Genomic DNA, 19,767 nt, shown 5'->3' on the forward strand with positions numbered 1-19,767 from the left:
ATAGATTTGTTACTATTTTGTTGATTTCTATACAGCATACCTTTGATCGATCCATATAGAATCAAGTCTGTTAATTAACTTTGGTAGTAGTATTACTTTTTAATAGCTTCAACAAAGTTGCAGAAACCAATATAATTTTTATGTAATAACAAAAATTAAAGAGGAAATAATAGAAAGGGAAATCCCATTCACAATAAATATAAAATGCATAAAATATTCAGGAGTCAGTCTACCAAAACACTCTCAAAACTGCTCTAGATTGTGTGTGTGCGTGTGTGCATGTGCACACGAGTGCTTGTGTGTGTGTATTGAATTGAAGAATACTTTTTGACATGGGCATTTAGATGGTGCAGTGGATAGGGCCTGGACCTGAAGTGGGGAAGACCTGAGTTGAAATCTGACCCAGACACTTATTAACTATGTGACCCTGAGCAAGTCACTTAACCTATTTCCTTAACTGTAAAAAGGAGATAATAATAGGAGATAAAACCAGATAATAACCCCTTGCCTCTCAGGGTTGTTGTGAGGATCAAATGAAATAATATCTGTAAAGTGCTTAGCACAGTGCAGACACTGTAATAGGCTCTATATAAATGCCCCCTTTTAAGAAATGAAAAACAAATCGCTGGAGAACTCTTAGTACTTATGAGTGGACAGTTCTATCTATGTTGTATGACTGGACGATATGGAATACTAGTCTCCAAAAAGTAAAAAATTACTATTAACCAGAGGCAGTGGAGAAATGTAATATAGATGTGAGCAGGCTGCAACATATAATCAATCAGGAGTTTTGAAAAAGAACTGGAGTAAAGGTTATGATTAGAGAAATATATGATTGAAAAAGAACATGGGCTGTTCACATGGCAAAAATGAGACATAACTGTTGAATAGTCCTAATAACCTCAAGATGTCAAGAGGAAGTTAGATATAGGTCCCCAAGTACTTTGGGTGGTCCCTATGTGATAAACTTATGGGAGGAGGTGAACAAGAGTCATACAGGATAGGTAAGAATGAATGGGTTGCAATCTGTTTAGTTGGAGGGAAGAACCTCTGATGAGATTAGAGATCCATTTAAATATTTGAGTATGAATCAATTCATCAATCTATCTAAAATTTTCTTGATCTCAATTCAGTTCTCATCAAAATTAGCTCTCAGGCATATGGCATTTTAAAAGTTAGCTACTTCGTATAAGAAAGTAGAATATCTTTTCATTTATACTCAAGAGACTGGGATGTATATGCAATAGCCAGGGGTTGAGATATTGCTGAAGTGCTCAGTGAGCAACTGGCCATAAAGAAGAGTAGAGCAGTTTTGAAAGGCATCCCTCCCATTCCACGGCAGTGTGAATTCTCCCCTCTGCAGCTTTAAACATTTATTTTTCGGTATATCTTTAGTATATGTATGAAAGGACGTGTCTCATTTGGGGCTTCATAAGTCTCCCAATAGAATGACACCTTTGAAAAGATCTCCATTCTCAAGTTGAGGTAGAACATTTTGTTCCCAAATAGATGAAGCAGACGTTGGGCAATTGGTAGTGGTGGAATATGCATATTGGGGGTAAGACCTTTTTCCTTCAGAGATGTTGGACAGGGACCAATGGTGAAACCTTCACCTACTCACAAAAGAAATCAAGAACATTTTAAAATTTATTTTTTATTGCCCTCCTTTCCTCCCTTACTCTCCTTCTTGAATAATGTCGTGATGTTTGTCAAGGTCTGGGTTTTATCCCCCATACTCAGTCTATGGGTGGTAAGCTTAAAGACTCCTGGTCACAGAAGGTACCATGATCTCACCTTAGCCACAGAGCAAGCCTTGAGTGATTTTTAGACAATTCTAGAAATGAAATTGAGAGGTATCCCGACTGGGTTTCAAGCCTACATTTAAATCTTAGTCTTTCTTCCTTACAAAGAAGGCTACCTAACTTAAGTTGCCATCTCTGTTGCTGGAAATTGGGGGCAAAGGACGTCTAAGCATCCCTATTCCAATGATGCTGTCAACAAAGCCTTTGAAATAGAAGGCATAATTTCTCAAGTGAGGCAGTAAAGGGCTATTGTTTTTTGTATCCATAATGCCTTGTGCCTAATAGCTGCTTGAGTAATATTTGTTGAACTACTGAATTGCTTACTCACTTGCTCTGCCCAGGTCTACTCATTGATGATGCATTGAAGACAGGACCCTTTAGTTATGAGAAAAATGATTATTTTCTTATTAATAACCAATTTTTTAAAAAATGCACCCATCTAGAAATTTAATATATCAGTCACAAGTAATTTAGATACCAGGGTCAGAATAATTTCTTTTGTGTTTAGGTGCTAAAGCATGGAGAAAGGGCCATTCTTGAAGCTAAGAAGTTGTTGTTCAGTTGTGTTTTCCTCTTTGTGATGCCGTTTGGGGTTTCCTTGGAAAAAATACATTTCCTTCTCCAGCTCATTTTATAGAGGAGGAACTTAGGCAAACAGGGTTGAGTGATTTGCCCAGGGTCACACAGCTAGTCTGTCTGAGACCAGATTTGAACTCAGGAAGATAAGTCTTCTTGACTCAAGGTCCAGCGCTGTATCTGCTGTGCCACCTATCTGCACCATTTTTCAAAGCCCAGTTCTTATGAAGGACAGGGCTGACCATGAAACATTTTCCTTAATCTTGGGCAAGATCCCACCCAACTGGGAGAACTTAGTTCTGATTAAAGAGTAAAGAGAATCTTATCTAGGTGGAATTCTTGCCACCACTGTTCTACTCTCATAATTTTGGTTGGAGAATAACGCCTTTTTTATAGATTGCCTGAGGCAGGAGTGGTCTGGCTTTTATTTTTTCAGTCCTTTGACTTTGGTTTAACTTTCTTCTTCTCTTATGGCATCATCATCTCAGGGAGTGTTTTCCTTGGGTAAGGTTTTGAACCTGTTATGCCAGGTAGCTATTGTCTTTCCAATTCTTTGTTCTATAGTTCTCATTTCTTTCCTTTTTTTTCTTTTGGTTAGCCCTCTTATTTAATTTTTCAAGTCTTTTTTAAACTAATGCCTTCAGACATGGCCAATGTATTTAATTGTTTTACTTGACTATACTCAAATTGTTATAAGGAAGTACTTTTATTTAGGGGTGGGGAGTGAGTTAGTGCATAATAATAGAGGTGTGAAAAGGAATATAAAAATAAAAATATTTTATATAATACACAAAATATAAGAACTTCAGAAAGTGATACAAACAGATACAAACAAAAATTTTATTTTTGCTATGTCAAATTTAATATACACTTAAAAACTTTACGTAACAGAACTTCATGGTTTCACATACAGTCCTATTTTTCTAATACTGAAATATTCATGTTTATTGATAATTACATTTATAATAATATCTAACTACATTTGTACTAATTACATTGATAATACTATTTATAAAAAATTACAAAATTTAAATTAAAAGGTCATCTTGTCCAACTCTCCATTTTACCAGTGAGGAAACCAAAGCCCAGATAATGCAATAAAAATACAAGCAAAAAAGAGTTTCTGCCCTCAAAGAGATTTCATTCTTATGGGGGAAGACAACATATAAAAGGATGCTGAAAGGGGTGGAAAAGGTGGATGGTGTTGAAGTCCAGAGAATCAGAAAGAAAGTTTTGGCACAAATTCAGCTACAATTCCTGGAAGCTTTAGTATAAAAAAGACCTTAAAAATGAAGTTAGAGGGCTAACAAAAGGAAAAGAAATAAGAGCTATAGAATGAAGAATTGGAAAGAGAAATAGCTACTTGACAATAGGTTCAAAACCTTACCCATGAGAAAAACTCCCTGAGATAATGATTCAATGACACAAGAAGAATGTTAAATCAAAGTCAAAGGACTGAAAAAATAGAAGAAAATGAAAAGGATCTCATAGCAAAAACAACTGATCTGGAAAATAGATCGAGGGATAGTTTAAGACTCATAGGACTACCTAAAAGCCAAGACTGAAAAACAGAGCCTAGCTATATTTCAAGAAATCAAAAAAAGAAAAATGTTCAGATCTCTCATAACCAAAGGTAAAGTAGAAACATAAAGTATCTACCTCCTAAAAAAAATTAAAACTCTCAGGGACATTATAGCTAAAATCCAGAGCTTCCAGGTCAAAGGTAATATTGCAAGCAACCAGAAAGGAAGAATTCAGGTACCAAGGAACCATGGTCAGGATTCCAGAAGATTTAGCAGCTACCACTAAAGCTTTGATTTTCAGAAGGCAAAGTATATAGGTTTGCAACAAAGAATAACTTGCCCACAAAAACTAAGTATAATCCTACAGGGGCAAAAATGGAATTTTAATGAAAAAGAGAACTCTGAAGCAATTCTTATGAAAATACTAGAACTGTACAGAGATTTTGAAGTACAAATATAAGAATCAAGAGAAACAAACAGGACCAAATAAAGATAATGTTTAATTTCTTTTTTTTTTGTTTTGTTTTTTTGTAGGTCAATTAGGGTTAAGTGAATTGCCCAAAATCACATGGCTAATAAGTGTGTCAAGTGTCTGAGGCCAAATTTGAACTCAGGTCCTCCTGACTCCAGGGCCGGTGATCTATTCACTGCACCACCTAGCCACCGCCCTAATTTCTTTTTTTTTTTTTTCTAAGTAATTGGGGTTAGGTAACTTGCTCAAGGTTACATGGCCAGTTATTTCTGGGTGTGGTGGTAAGTATCTGAGCCCAGATTTGATCCCAGATCATCCCGACTCTGGGGCCAGTGCTCTTACTCATTGAGCCACCTGGCCACCCCTCACCCCCCGAATTTCTAATATGGGGAGATGATGTGTATGTCATTTCATAACCCAATTCTTATCAGGGGCCATAAAGGAAGTCTAATTAGAGTGATTGTTTTGTTTTGATGATCTTAGGAGAATGGAAAGAGAGATGAAGAAGAATATATAGAGGACAGAGAAGAAGGAGGAGGAAAATTATCTAACATGATTGGTGTCCACAAGTAAGAGTTTATACACATAAGGAAGAAGGAGTGGTGGGAGTGGTTAATACTTGAACCTCCTTCTGATCTGAACTGGTCAAAGGAGGGAAAAATACACAGAGTTGAGTACAGATATACATGTCACTCAACAGGGAAATAGAAGGGGAAAAAGAGAAGGAAGAATAAGAAAAAAAATTAAAGGATGGATTAATCATAATCAAAACAAAGTCTAAATATGTATAAAAAGTCTTGTAACAGCTCTTTCTCAATGGTGGCAAATAACTGGAAACTCAGGGAATGCGCATTTATTGGGGAATTGTTGAATGAGTTATGATATATAAATCACTACTGTACTATGCAATGATGAAGGGGGTGGTTTTAGAGAAACTTGGGAAGTTTCAGCTATAGACATAGGTAAGCAGAAATAGGAGACCAGTTTATACAGTAACAACCTATTGTAAAGACAAACAATTTTGAAAGATGTAGGAGTCATCATTAACACAGTGACCAACTGTGATGCCAGAGGACTCATGATGAAACATTGCACCCATTTCCTGATAGAGAGGTGATGATTATTCATAAAACTATAAAAAGCTGATGCAATTTTAACTTTTTAAAAATTTCACCTGTGTGTTTTTATGGTATTCTTTACTGTAGATTCAAATATGCTAACATTGGGGTGGCTAGGTGGCACCGGCCCCGGAGTCAGAAAGACCCGAGTTCGGTTCCAGCCTCAGACACTTAACACCCACTCACCCACACACCCACACCCACACACACACCCACACACACCCACACACACACACACACACACACACACAAAACTAGCCATGCAACCTTGGGCAACTTATGTAACCCCAATTGCCCTCCAAAAGGCAAAAAAAAAAAATACTAACATTTTGTCTTATTTTAGAGTTACTCTGACCACATTGATGTCATTCAATTAACATCAAATTTTTGTTCTAATATAATAACAAGTTTATTTTTTGTGTGTATTGGCTTTGTTTCCATCTAAAGGATTTTGCTTTTTCTCCATTTGTTAAGAGCATAAAATAAATTAACACAACTGTTGGTAATATGGTATGTAGTAGCATATCAGATCTTTGTGCAGTGATAGGTAAGTGCAACATCCAGCAGTAATTGAATTTTGGCTTCCATTAAATGTGACCTGCTATCATTTTAATTAATACCGAATTGAATTTTTCATTATTTGAACTTGCATTAGTCAGAATGAAGCAGTAATAAAATTGAAAGAAAAGGACCATTGGATTGATAAATAAAATTAGAAACTTTTAAAAGGAGTTAATAAACACTGAGCATAATTTTTTTAAATGAGGTGAAAACTAAATTGTTTCTATCAAAAATTAAAAGGGAGAATTTACAATGAGTTTCTGATTACTTCCTTTATTTTTTCTTTGGTTATTGGGAATTCTCCCTTTTCATGCTGACAAAACTGAGGAAGCAGATGAATACTTACAAAAATATAAAATACCTAAATTAACAAAAGAAATAAATTATTTAAATCACCTAATATCAGAAAAAAATTTGCAAAAGCAATAAATGAGCTTCCAAAGGGAAAAAAAATCCAAGACCAGATGGATTCACAAGTGAATTCTATCAAACATTAATTTCAATTATAATTACAGGGGTGGCTAGGTGGCTCAGTGACTAGATCACCATCCCTGGAGTCAGGAGGACCTGGGTTCACATCCAGACACAGACACTTAACACTCACTAGCTGTGTGACCTTGGGCAAGTCACTTAACCCCAATTGCCCTGCCTTCTCCCCTCCAAAAAAAGTTATAATCGAAAACTATGTAAATTGTTTGTAATAAGAAAGGAATGACTCTTTCAATCTTTCTCTGTGATATAAATATGTTTTTAATATCCAAACTAAAGAGAGACAAAGCAGAGAAATAAAGCTACACACTACTATTCCTAATGAATACTCATACAAAAAAATTTTAAATAAAATACTGGCAAATAAGCTATAATAGTTTATTAGAAAGATTATATAATATGACCAGATTATGTTAATACCAGGAATACAGAGTTGGTTCAACATAAGGAAGATATAAATATGCTATAATAGACAATGTTAGAAATATGGATAAACACCATGAGATCATATAAATAGGTGTGGAAAAGTATAATAACAAAATTCACTTGTTTCTATGAAAATCTCTACAAACCATAGGAATAAATTGATCTTTGCTTATAATAAATGATATAATTCTAAATCTGTGAGCTAACACTATATATGTGGTATATATGTGTATGTGTGTATAGATATAGATAGATAATGGAGAAAAGTTAAAGAGTTTTCCAGTAAGATCAAGGGGAAAACAAGGATGACATTATCAATAGGACTACCTAATAATGTACCAGAAATTCTGCCTCCATCAATAATAGAAGAAAAAGAAATTTAAGGACTAAGCATAGGCAAAAAGGAAATAAAATGATCAATTTTTGCATATGATAGGATGGTATACCTAGAGAATCCTAGAAAGTCAACTAAAACTGAATTCCAACAGTTGATAAATTCAGCAAAGATGTGGGATATAAGATAGACACAAATCATCAGCATTCCTATATATAACCAACAAAACTTAAATAGAAGAGATAGAAAGGAATTCTATTCAAAATAACTACAGAAGCTATAAAACGTCTAGGAGTATGTCCATCAAGATTCATCCAGGGACTATATGAATTTAACTGTAAAACACTGCAGAAATAAAGACAGAACTAGATAACTGGAGAAATGTTAATTACTCATGGATAGTCAATGTAAATAATTATTATAATGCTACTTAAGTTGTTTTACTTATTTAGTGCTGTACCAATCTTATTTTGTGTTTTAACAAACAACCCAAAATATTTTAAGGAGCTATAAAAAATAATGATGAATTCATAGAGAGGAACAAAAGGTCAAGAATCTCAAGGGTGATAAAGGACAAAAAAAGGTGGAAAAGAAGTAAGTGTATCAGTATTAGAGCTCAAACTGTAGTATAAAACAGTAATTTTTTTTTTCTAATTGAGAAGCATTTACATTTGCCTAGTTCCAGTCCCCTTCTCCACAGTTCCTGAAAGATCTACAGAGTTGGGGCCAGCTAAGTGGCACAGTGAATAGAGCATTGGCCCTGGAGTCAGGAGGATCTGAGTCCAAATCCGGCCTCAGACACTTGACACACTTACTAGCTGTGTGACCTTGGGCAAGTCATTTAACCCCAATTGCCTTGCCTTCCAGTAAAAAAAAAAAGATTTACAGAGTTCCATAAGTACCAACTTGGATGGCTCTATGATCTTATCAAAGTGCATAGTACATTCAACAATACAGTACAATTAATAAAAGTCTGATCCCATCCATCTATATCATAGTAGGCAGTACTCATACCAGAAATATCAGAAATTATTTAAATGTTGAAATAGTATCTTTAGGATTATAGGATTTAGAACTAGAAGGGACACACAGGATAACACATTTAGAACTTTACAGATCATTTCTTCCAACTTTACAGATGAGTAACTGAGGCCCAGACAAATTGAACGATTTGTTCATGGTTAGGTGGTCATTTCTGACTTTTTTTTTTTCAAAAAAAGCAATCATTAAAACAATTTGGTACTGTTTTTTTTGAAATGGTTCATCAGTGAAGTTGATTAGACACTCAAAACATAAAAGCAAACTAATACAGTGGCATGGTGTTTGAAGACTTTTATTGGATGACAGCAATCTGGCAGAAATTAGGTTTAGACCAAAATTTTACACCATATGCCAAGATAAGCTCCAAATCACATTGTATGCAAATTTAGGAATGGAAGGAAGAAATTACTTTTTAGATTTATGGTTAGGGGAAGAGTTTATGACTAAAGAAATAATAGGATTACATGTGACCAATTTGACAGTTTTGATTTATAAAATGAAATTGCATAAATATATAAGTATAGTAAAAATTAAACAGGTAGCTGACGAAAAATTTTTTCCACACATTTTTCTGGTAAAAGTATCATTTCTAAGATATATATAAAGAATTGTTTTAAATTTATAAGACTAAGAGCCATTTCTCAACAGATAAATGGTCAAAGAATATGAACAAGCAGTTTTCATAGGAAGAAATACAAACTATCAACAAATATATGAAAAAATTCTCCATATAATTACTAATTAGAGAAATGTAAATTAAAGTAACTTTGAGATTCTATTTCACACCCATCATACTGGCAAAGATGACAAAAATGGAAAATGACACAGTGGAAGGGCTGTGGGAAGAGATATACTAGCACATTGTTGGTGAAACTGTGAATTAGTCCAGCCATTCTGGAAGACAATTTGGTACTTATGCTGAGAAAGTTACCAAAATGTATACACCCTTTGACTTACCTATACTATTACTAGGACTATATCTTGAAGAATCCAAAGAAATAAGAAAAAGATCTATCTGTACAAAATTATTTATAGAAGGCTTTTTTGGGGGGTGACAACCCCAAAGTAGAAATTTAAGATGTCCTGTTGGGGAATAGTTAAACAAACTGTGGTATATGAATGTAACAGAATATCATTGTGCCACAAGAAATGAAGAATTATACAGTTTTGGAGCAAACTAGGAACCCTGATAAAGACTGAAGTGAACAGGACTAGAACAATTTATAAAATTATAACAATATTAGAAGGAAATAGAACTTTGAAAGACCTTGAAACTCTGATCAATGCAATGACATACCACAAGTCCAAAAGAGTGAAGATGAAACATGCCATTCAACTGTCAGAGAAGTGATGAACTCAAAATGCAGAAATAGACTTTATCAGACATGGCTAATGTGGGAAATTTTTTTTTGGAAGGACTTGTTTTTTAGTGAAAAAGAAATTCCAAGTGAGGGATGGGTAATGAGAGAAACAGATTAATTAAAACATTATTTGAAAAATAAAAATATTTTATTATAAATGTTTTTTTAAAACAATAAGTCTATAGGGGCAGCTAGGTGGCACAGTGACTAGAGCACTGTCCCTGAAATCAGGAGGACCTCAGTTCAAATCTGGCCTCAGACACCTAACACTTACTAGCCGTGTGACCTTGGGCAAGTCACTTAACCCCAATTGCCCAACCTTCCCCCCTCCAAAAAAAATAAGTCTATGGATCCCACGGTATGATGTTTTTAAATGCATAAAATATATAAGATTATAAAGGAAACCAATTATATTGGATGCAATTATCAAAATATTTTTAAAAATCAAGTTCATAGTTCCTAGATTAAACCTTTGAACTAGACAAGCCTTAAGGTACCTTTCAGCTCCAAGACTATGAAGTTCTCCCTCCATCTTCTTGCTAATTCACCTCTAGCTACCCCCTCTTCATTGGACCTTCTTTCTTCTACCAGTCCTGGAACCATGAACCAAGATCAAATCAGCTCTGCAGTTATTCCTAGCTGGCATGTATTAACTCCCACACATCACTATTATAATCCTAGTAATTTTCTGAACACTACCAGATAATATGTGTTATTTTCTTCATCAGAATGAAAGCTACTGGAGGCAGAGACTGCTTTTGCTTTGGTTTTTAAATTTTTTTATTCCTAGCTTTTAGCGTTATGTTTAGTATGTAGTAAAAGTTTAATAGAATCTTTCCTATTCATTAATTCATTTGTTCATCTATCCATCCATCTTAAAACTATATCTATTTCAGGATCTAGATTGTTTATAAGAATTAAGTAGACAGTTTAATTTAACTGGATCAAACCTCTCCAAGACAGATTTATCTGGAGATACTATGCTCCCTAAAGTTTCCACATGCTTGGAGAACTAGTTGCCATTGGGCATGAAAAAAGCCAGAAGCATTGGAGAGAGGTTCCTGAAGTGAGTATGCCTACTCTCAACTGGATTCTTCTGCTCTAGATCTTCCAGGTCAACTTAGGTAACACAATTACAAGAGAATTTTCCTCATCTCTCAAGTTGTTAACCTTCCACCCCCCAAAACATTCTTTGTGTGAGAAGAGTTAGGGTAGAATAGTGTTCTATTACTCCATTTATCTTCATAATTCCCTTAAGGCAACTCAGGGCTATGTTTGGATACTTACTAATTTCTAGAATTAATTTCTAAAATGGAATAAGTCATCTAAATAATCAATTAGCTCTGAGTTAACTCCACCTGGGGTTAGTAAATATTTATTTAATAAACTGGAGAAACTTCTTTTCTCATAATAAGTTGTTTATTTCTGTGTCAAAACCTTAAATCTGCTTGGTTGTTGTCCTTCATTCCTGAAGAAGACCAAAATGACATCACTATGTTGGGGTCAAAGTACAGAGTGTCTCATTGTGGCTGGCTAGACCAGTACAAACTCAGAAGGCTCTACTGAAGGTTGGCCACAAATAGTCTGTATGAATATTTGGATAGGAGATGTCTCTACATTTGTGCATCTCACATTTTCTTTGAGCTACAGCAATTCTGCTTTGCTCATAGAGCACAGTGCCTTTTTTAATGCAGGCATGCCACGCTGGGCAGTCCTGTGCCAATGCCTTTCATACCTCACAACTGATTCCAAAGTTCTCCAGAGATGCTTTGAGAATGTCCTTATATCACTTCTTCTGACCTTCATGTGAGTGCTTGCCTTGAGTTCTCCATAAAATAGTCTTTTAAGCAAATATTCATTTGGCATTTGAACTATGTGACCAGCACATCAGAGTTGTACTCTCTGCATTAGAGTTTGAATGCTTGGCAGTTCAGCTTGAGAAATGATCTCAGTTCTGGTACCTCATCTTACTAGATAATCTTCAGAATCTTACAATTCAAATGAAAACATTTCAGTTTCCTGGCATAGTGCTGGTAGACTGTCCATGTAACATCACAGGCATATAACAATGAAGTCAATACAATGACTTTATAGACTGTCAGTTTGGTAGGCAGCCTAATACCTCTTCTTTTCCACACTTTCCTTTGGAGCCTCCCAAACACTGAGCTAGCTCTGGCAATGTGTGCATCAACCTCATCATCTATGTGCATATCCCTGGAAAACATATTGCCAAGGTGTAATGCCAGTCATGGCAGCACACCTGAAGGTTGCTCCTATGAATAATTTCAAGGGTCTTATTGCATAGTATAATGAACTCTCTATTCATTCAGCAATAAACTAGAGCATAACATTCACAACAACATAACCTAACAACATATTACTAAGGTGTCCACATAGTCTTAAACAAAACATATCATTCAGTATATCTTACAGCATTCCTTAAAATCCCCACATATTGTTGCATTTAGCAGCATTCCCCAAAGTACTTATTTACACAGTTAGGGAGTGCCGGGCTAGGGTCTTCCCTAGCACAACACATTATGCAGTATATATCATTGCATTCCCCAAATCAGGGGGTCCAAGGTCCTAGGGCTTTCCTAGAGGTCCCATTTGAGAAGTCAGTTCTTTAGCTGGCATCCGGAGCTTGGTGGACAGCAGGTCCAGGGGTGACACATCACAGTTGTGGACAGGGGGTGACATCTGGTTTAAGTGATCAGGTATCTGCAGGTGGATGGTACTAAGCCTACAGGAAACAAATCTCACAAACAAGTTTAACAGACAAAAAGCCAAAAGGAAACAGATATAGGGTCAGCCATCACATTCTGGAGTTCATGAACCCGCTATCATAGTCTCATTTATGGTAGAATATATGAGTTAGGGGTACAATTTGGTAATCATCTTCTCCAGAATAAACAACAATTAATGTATTATCTTCCCCATGTGCTATAATTTCCGCATCCTTTGGAACATCATCTGGTTTCTGCTTTACTCATACTCCCAATTTTATTCTATTAGTAGAACCAAACCCTTCAGTTCCTCTAAGAGTTATTTCAGAAGAATGCCCAGTTTTCACAAAGGGTATTGTTTCACAAGGAATAATAATCACTTGAACTATTCTATCATTTTTTCAAAACTGTATAGGTTCTTCACCCAAATATTGGGATGTCATAATAATTTCTCCTTGATAATTAGAACCTATTAATTACTCCAGCCAATACATGTATTCCTTGAACTGCTAATCCCTATTTAGGTAATATCTGTTCAAAATTATTTTTAGGGATTCTCATATATATTCCAGTGCAGATATTTCTTATTTCTTCTCTATCCAACCAAAAATCCTCTAAACCTACCCTTCTGGACTAGGTATTCCTGGATACAGTGTTGGGACATCTGGTCTCATAGTCCAGTACTCAATATTTGGAATTTTATGTGTTTGTTTTCTAATTTGCAGATTTGGAGTCATCATTCTGGCTAGAGGTGTACTTCCTCCCAATTGTCTGTTTTTCAAATTACATAAAGCAGTGACAGATTATCCTTCCAATGTTGATACAAATCATTAGAACTTAACTTCCTTAACTGTTTTTTTCAGTAATCCATTAATTCTTTCAATTAACCCAGGTGCTTGTGGATAATATGTAATATGATATATCCATTCTATATTGTTTAATATACAATGTCTCTTCATTTCATTACCTTTGAAATGTGACCCATTATCACTTTGAATCTGCATTGGGGTTCCATGATGTACACTTATAAGATCTAGAGTTTTACAGGTGTTTTTCTGGGTTACATTCTTATAAGGAAAAGCCAGTAGTATATCTGAATAGGTGTCAACACAAGTACATATAAAGTTGAATCCTTTATCTTGGAGTAGGGGACCAATATAATATATTTGCCAAATTTGGGCTGAAACTTTCCCCCTTGCTATCTCTCCAGTTACTACCTGAGGAACAATTCATTCCTTTTTCAGTTGACATATATGACATTCCTCTCTGCCACTTGTTTTAACAATGAATATAAAATACTAATACGTTGATCTTATGCCCACTGGTGTGTGGACTGGATGCCTAAATGATTGGCTGTTTGATGGACCCATTTTGCTAGTACAGGATCATCAGTTGGTGTCGGAGTAGGGACAATATGTTGAGTAGCAATCTTTGCTAGTTGATCTGCATGTTCATTGTACTCATTTTCTGGCTTGGTGAGGGCCATGTGAGCATCTACATGTAAAACTGACAAATTAATAACCAAAGACATGTCCCATATATCTTCCCATAATTCTTTGTCCTAGGCTTGTTTACCATGAATTTCCCAATTTTGATTTTTCCACATAGGTATCCATGTAGCTAACCCATTAGCTACTGCTCATGAATCAGTGAATATATGATGTCTTCCTTGTTCTGTTTTAATGGCTTGATGTACTTCCATAAGTTCAGGATATTGACTACTTCCACCTGTCCCAGTATTTTCTAAAGTTCACCTAGTACATGGGTTATAGGCTACTGCTTTCCAATGTCTTTTGTGACTCTATATTTTGCTGTCCCATCAGTATACCATGAATGTTTCTTCTCTTCTTCAGTTAATCCATCATATCCTTCATTTCATTTCACCAAGGACTGTACCAACTGTTGCTTTGGTTCAGGGGGTATATCATTTCCCTCAGTATTGATGTTTGCTATAGATTCATGTAGAGCAGAGACTCCACTTTTGCCTGCTTTAGCTCTATTTTGAATATACCATTTTCATTTAAGTATGCTGGCCTTTTGTGCATGTCCAATTCTGTGAGAAGCTGGGGGTACTCATTACCCAGGTCATAATCGGGATTCTAGGCCTTAATATCACTTCATGACCTAGAGTCAGTTGTTCAGTCTCTACCAAAACCCAATATGCAGCTAAGAACTGCTTTTCAAAAGGTGTATATTGAATTCCAGATGAAGGAAGTTTCCTAGACCAAAATCCTAAGGGTACATTTCAACTTTGTTGTTTCTGCCATAAACTCTAGTTTGCATATTCATCCTGTACAGTCATTTGTAATTCCACTGGGCCATTTTTCATAAGCCATAAATCTAGGGCAAATTGTATAGCAGCCTTGGCTTCTTCAAAAGCTTTACCCTGCTCAAGTCCCCAATCAAATTCATATTTCTTCTGAGTAACTTTACTTAAGGGTTTTAAAATCTGTTCTAGATGCAGTATGTGGTGCTGCCAATATACAAGCAATCCTAATAACTTTTGGGCCTCTTTCTTATTGGTAGGGATAGGAAAATCCTGAATTTTTTGTCAGGTTTGCAGAAGAATCTCTTGCAGCCCCTTATTCCATTGTATACCCCAAAATTTTATAGTTTGAGCTGGCACTTGAATCTTTGCAGGGTTAATTTCCCACCCTTTGCTTTTCATATGCTCAATTAAAAGTGTCAAACTGTTCTCCACTTCTTTTACATTTTTCCTTGTATCATAATATCATCTATGTAGTTGGTAAGCTGTACACCAGGTAGCTCTAATTCATCCAGATGTTCAGCCACAATCCTATGACAAATAGTGGGGCTATTCAGATATCCTTGTGGCAAGTGGGTAAAAGTATATTGTCTTCCTTGCCAACTGAAAGCAAACTGGTCCCATTGTTTAGAATCTATTGGGATGGTAAAGAAAGCATTGGCTAAATCAGTAACTGTGTACCAAGTCCCACCATATTTCTGGATCCTTTCTATTAAGGTGATGGTATCTGGAACAGCAGCATACAAGGGAGGAGTTAGCGTATTCAATTGTCTATAATCCACTGTCATTCTCCATGTCTCATCTGACTTTCATATTGGTCAGGATTATTCCATTGAGTGGTTGTACGGACTAACACTTCTGCTTCAACATATTCCTTTATAGTATTGGTAATTTCATCTTGCCCACCTGGCACAAGATACTGCTTTAAAGTAATTACTTCAGAAGTTTCAGGTAAAGTGATTGGGTTTATTTTTATTTTTCCCCACTAAAACTGTTTTGATTCTTCTCTTCCTTACTGCAAATTGGTATCTTCTTTTAGGTAAATTCAGGGTCATACCTCTCAATATATCTATTCCAATGATGTATTTGGGAATGGTTACCACAGTATATTCTTTCTTAGGTAATCGTCCAGTTTTCATCATCAGTTTGACTTGTCTGGCTGACATTTCAGCCCATCCCAGTCTTGTGATGGTAATAGGAGTTCCATGTTTGAAGTTGTCAGGGCTCCCATAAATAAGGGAAACCTCCACCCCAGTATCTATCAATGCCCTGGTTACCGTATTTGATCCATTTTTCCAACATATAGTCAGATAGATATGGAGTCTGTAATCTCGTCTATATATTTCTTTAATCTGAGTTAGGGCTTGGTCAATTTCTATTCTCCCTGAAGGTATGACGAACTTAGATACATGCAATGGTTCAGGAGCATCTATAGGGGCAGCCCTTACTTCTCTCTTCCATCTGACATTAAGCCCCTTATCTTGATACATTTTATATAGTTCTTTAGTTGAAATATCATCAATTTTTCTAAATATCCAAATTTTTTTCTGTTCTCAGTGGAGAAGTAAACAGTTCTTTTTTGTCAGTCCATCCTGACTTTGAATCCTCTGGCCATTTACTTTTCTCTCTCAAGGAAATTTATATTTTTCACATTCTCCCAAATCATTTAGCTGTGAAATCTTATCCAATATCTTTGAAAGAGGGTGCCCTATTTCACCAATTAGTGGAGTCAGAATTAGGTGCTTATAAGCAGGAGGAGTTGTCTTCACTATGATATTTCTATATGGAACTGCTAAGGGGATATCATGATATGCATTTGCATCTCCAACCATGATAGAAGTTTTTATTGCCTCCTCCCTTAACTTTCTCATACAGCCTCTAAGCAGGTACCCAGGGCCTCTTTCCACTAGACCACATACAATCAATATGATACATTTTATCGCATCCATTGGCAGCCAAAGCTAACAGATTGGTCATATTGTTACCTCCTTGAATACAGTAATCTCTAAAAGCCTTCTGGACAAAAGGATTCTGATAAATACCTAGAAATTTCAAGCAGTCCACACTACCGTGTTTCCCTGATAATAAGACACTGTCTTATTGATTTTTTTTTGAAAGAAAAACACCAGAAGGCTTATTTTCAGGGGAGGGCTTATGTTGTCCTGCCTCAGCTCTCCTCCGCAGCACTGCTCTCAATGGTGCCAGCAAGCAAATCACTGGGGAAGAACAGGATGACGCGCTCACTGCTGCAGCTCTGATTGGATGCAGCTCGGAGTGCGGCGTGCGTTTCACTGGGGGGGGGGAGGACGGTGCATACAGAGGGTAGGTACTGTAATGTAGCGTGTAGCGCAGGGGATCACCTTCACTACAGTAGCAATCTCAATAGGGCTTATTTTCGGGGGAGGGCTTATTTTAGAGGAGTCTTACACAGTAAGGGGAGGGCTTATTTTTGGGATAGGTCTTATTATCAGGGAAACACGGTATGTACCCATACTCCTCTGGCCCCATCATCACTGATTCTCAGCATCCAAGATACTAATGGTTTTCCCATCCTTTGGGTGAATCTCCTTAGTATAACAGTAACCTTTTGCTGAGTGAAATCCTCAATTATTTCCCTGAACTGTTTGGTCTCCCTGATTCTCCTGTTTTCTTCTTAGTATGGGGTGAGCTTCTGCCCTCATAAAAGCCTGGTCATGTAACATTTTATAATTTTCCACCCACACACTCTCCTGGCAGCTGTTGCCAGTGCAACTAGGTTCAACCTCTGCCAAAACTGTATGAGCCTTCCTCCTGTACTTTTCTACTTCTTTTTGAGAGCTAAATTCACATTTTTTTTCTTCTACCACCTGAGACCCTCCAGATTGCTCCTCTAAAGGAGAACCTAAGTGCTGTAATACAGAAAATTTCTCATGTAAATCAATTAACTTCATTTCCATCAGAAGCCTTATGATCAGTAGACCCCTTGCCTTGTAAATCTCAGCTGAATAGAATCATTACCAGGCCCTTGGCCACATGAGAGGACCCTAAAGGCATTCAAAACTTCTTCAGTTGGAACTTCAGCTAGAGAGGGATTGACTTCAACATGAGGTATGTTGTATATTGACTATTGTATATATGAAGTATATTGACTTCAACCAGTCAGTGGCTTCAGCATTGATTAATTATGGTCTGTTGAGAGTGATATGGAAGTGTTCATCTCATCTCTCCAGGATCATTTCTTAATCATTAATCAATGTGGTTTCACTAGCACTGAGTAGTTGAGATGTACCACAGGTCTTTAGCCCATCAATAGCCTTCAGTGCATCATAAAAGTGCTTTGGATTGTTATTATCAGCAGAAAACTAAATTTCATCGTCCTTCTTACTGAGTCAAGAATCTTGTGTCTCTCTAAGCTTTACTTGCACTTTACTTTTGATAGAGTCAGATACTACCTTCTTAGTGATAGATGAACTCTCTCTCCTATTGCTAAACTCTGGGGAGTTCTTATTTTTCATTTATTAACTTTTGAATTTCCCCATCATTTTTGTCAAACCAGTCTTGATATTTGTGAGTATTCTGGACCAGATGAGTAAATGTCATGGTGTACACCAAATCTCTGAAAGCTACCTATTCTTTTCCTGCTCCACTGTTGCCAACCATGTGTTGGCTCAGCTTTCCCTCAAAGTTAGCAAAGAACTGTTCACACTTGGAGAAGTGTTGTAATCTGTTTACATCAAGTCTTCTTGTAGTCATCTTGCCATAGGGCCTCTGCTTTTGTTGAATGTGAATGTTTAGCTTGGAGTAGATAAGTCTGTGATTAGTCTAGCACTCTACAATGCACATTGCGTTTGTCATTCCTACATTCTGTCTCTTCTCCTTACAAAGACATAGTCTATTAAATGCCAATGTTTGCTTTGAGGGTGCATCTGTGAAGTTTTATTGTGTTTAGGTAAATGGAAGATAGCATGGGTGATGAGGTCATGAGATGTATAAGTCTTTAGTAATAAGCGACCATTGCTATTGCTGTTTCTGACTCCATTTCTCCCAAGGACTCTCTGCTATGTTTGATAGTCTGTCTCTACTCTGGAATTAAAGTCACCCAGAATTAAAAGCTTGTCCTCATTTGGCACATTGAGATTGAGGGTCTCCAGGTCTTCATAAATTTTTCTTTGATTTTATCAGAGTTATTCATGGTGGGAGCATACTCATTGATGATGGTGGCATAGTGCTTTCCTGAAAATGGCAATTGCATTGTCATGAGCCTGTCATTCACTCCTTTTAGGAAGCATACAAACTTGTTGACTAGATTAATTTTGATTGCAAAATCTAAGCCAACTTCATGACGTTCTCCATCACTGTGGGCACTCCAGAAAAAAATGTGTATATAGCTCTGTCTTTGGTAAGCTAGCATTCATTTGCCAGCTTTTTTTTCCACTCAGGGCTGCTATTTAGATGCTATACCTGCTGAATTCTCTCACAACAGGAGTTTTTCATCTTTCAGGTCTACTGGATTTCATATGGTCCACAAATGTATGTACATTCCTTGTACTGATGGTGAATGGAATCATCTTTATAAAAGTTTTTGTACTTTTTTGTGTTTTAACCATAAGGATCCCTGCCTGCTATCATAAGCAGGCCAGGATTTGGTGAAGCAGACAATTTTTAGGGCACATTTTCTAGCCCTTTCCTCATACCAGGAGGCAAGTAGTTTGGTCCTTTAAAAAGGCTGCTCAGGCACCCAGAGGGCTGCTGAATTCCACTGTTGCTTCAGTCCACTGAGAAGATGACCCTATGGCCTGGGTCACCTGATTGCAGAGCTGTTACAACAGCTTCTGGTGTATCCGTACCTGCTGTTTTATCATTTGCCTATTGCTACAGGACTTTGAGGTAGGTAAAAATGGTAAAATAGTCTGAGTGACATCTTTTGACTCCCACATAAATTGTATTTAAGTGAGGTAAAGTTGGATGAAGTCATCAGCCTTACTCCCTTTCAAAGTCATTGGAGTTCAGTGACAAGACAAAAGTCAAGATGACTGGCGATGGCTTGGAATGCAGTGGATGACCTTGGCATCCTTGATGTCTATCTAACCTTT

The 19,767-nt window shown here is 36.5% G+C and overlaps 1 non-coding gene across 1 annotated transcript; it reads right to left on the reverse strand.

The window, feature by feature from the left end:
• Nucleotides 1-1,704: 1,704 nt before the first annotated feature.
• On the reverse strand, nt 1,705-1,833 carry LOC138159658 (small nucleolar RNA ACA64). The gene has a single exon (XR_011167941.1). It is a non-coding gene; the product is annotated as a small nucleolar RNA ACA64 (small nucleolar RNA).
• Nucleotides 1,834-19,767: the final 17,934 nt, after the last annotated feature.

The sequence above is a fragment of the Petaurus breviceps genome, unplaced genomic scaffold (genome assembly GCF_028583685.1).
Source record: "Petaurus breviceps papuanus isolate PSGF00001 unplaced genomic scaffold, PetGlider_PUasm1.0 176, whole genome shotgun sequence".
NCBI classification, from domain to species: domain Eukaryota; kingdom Metazoa; phylum Chordata; class Mammalia; order Diprotodontia; family Petauridae; genus Petaurus; species Petaurus breviceps.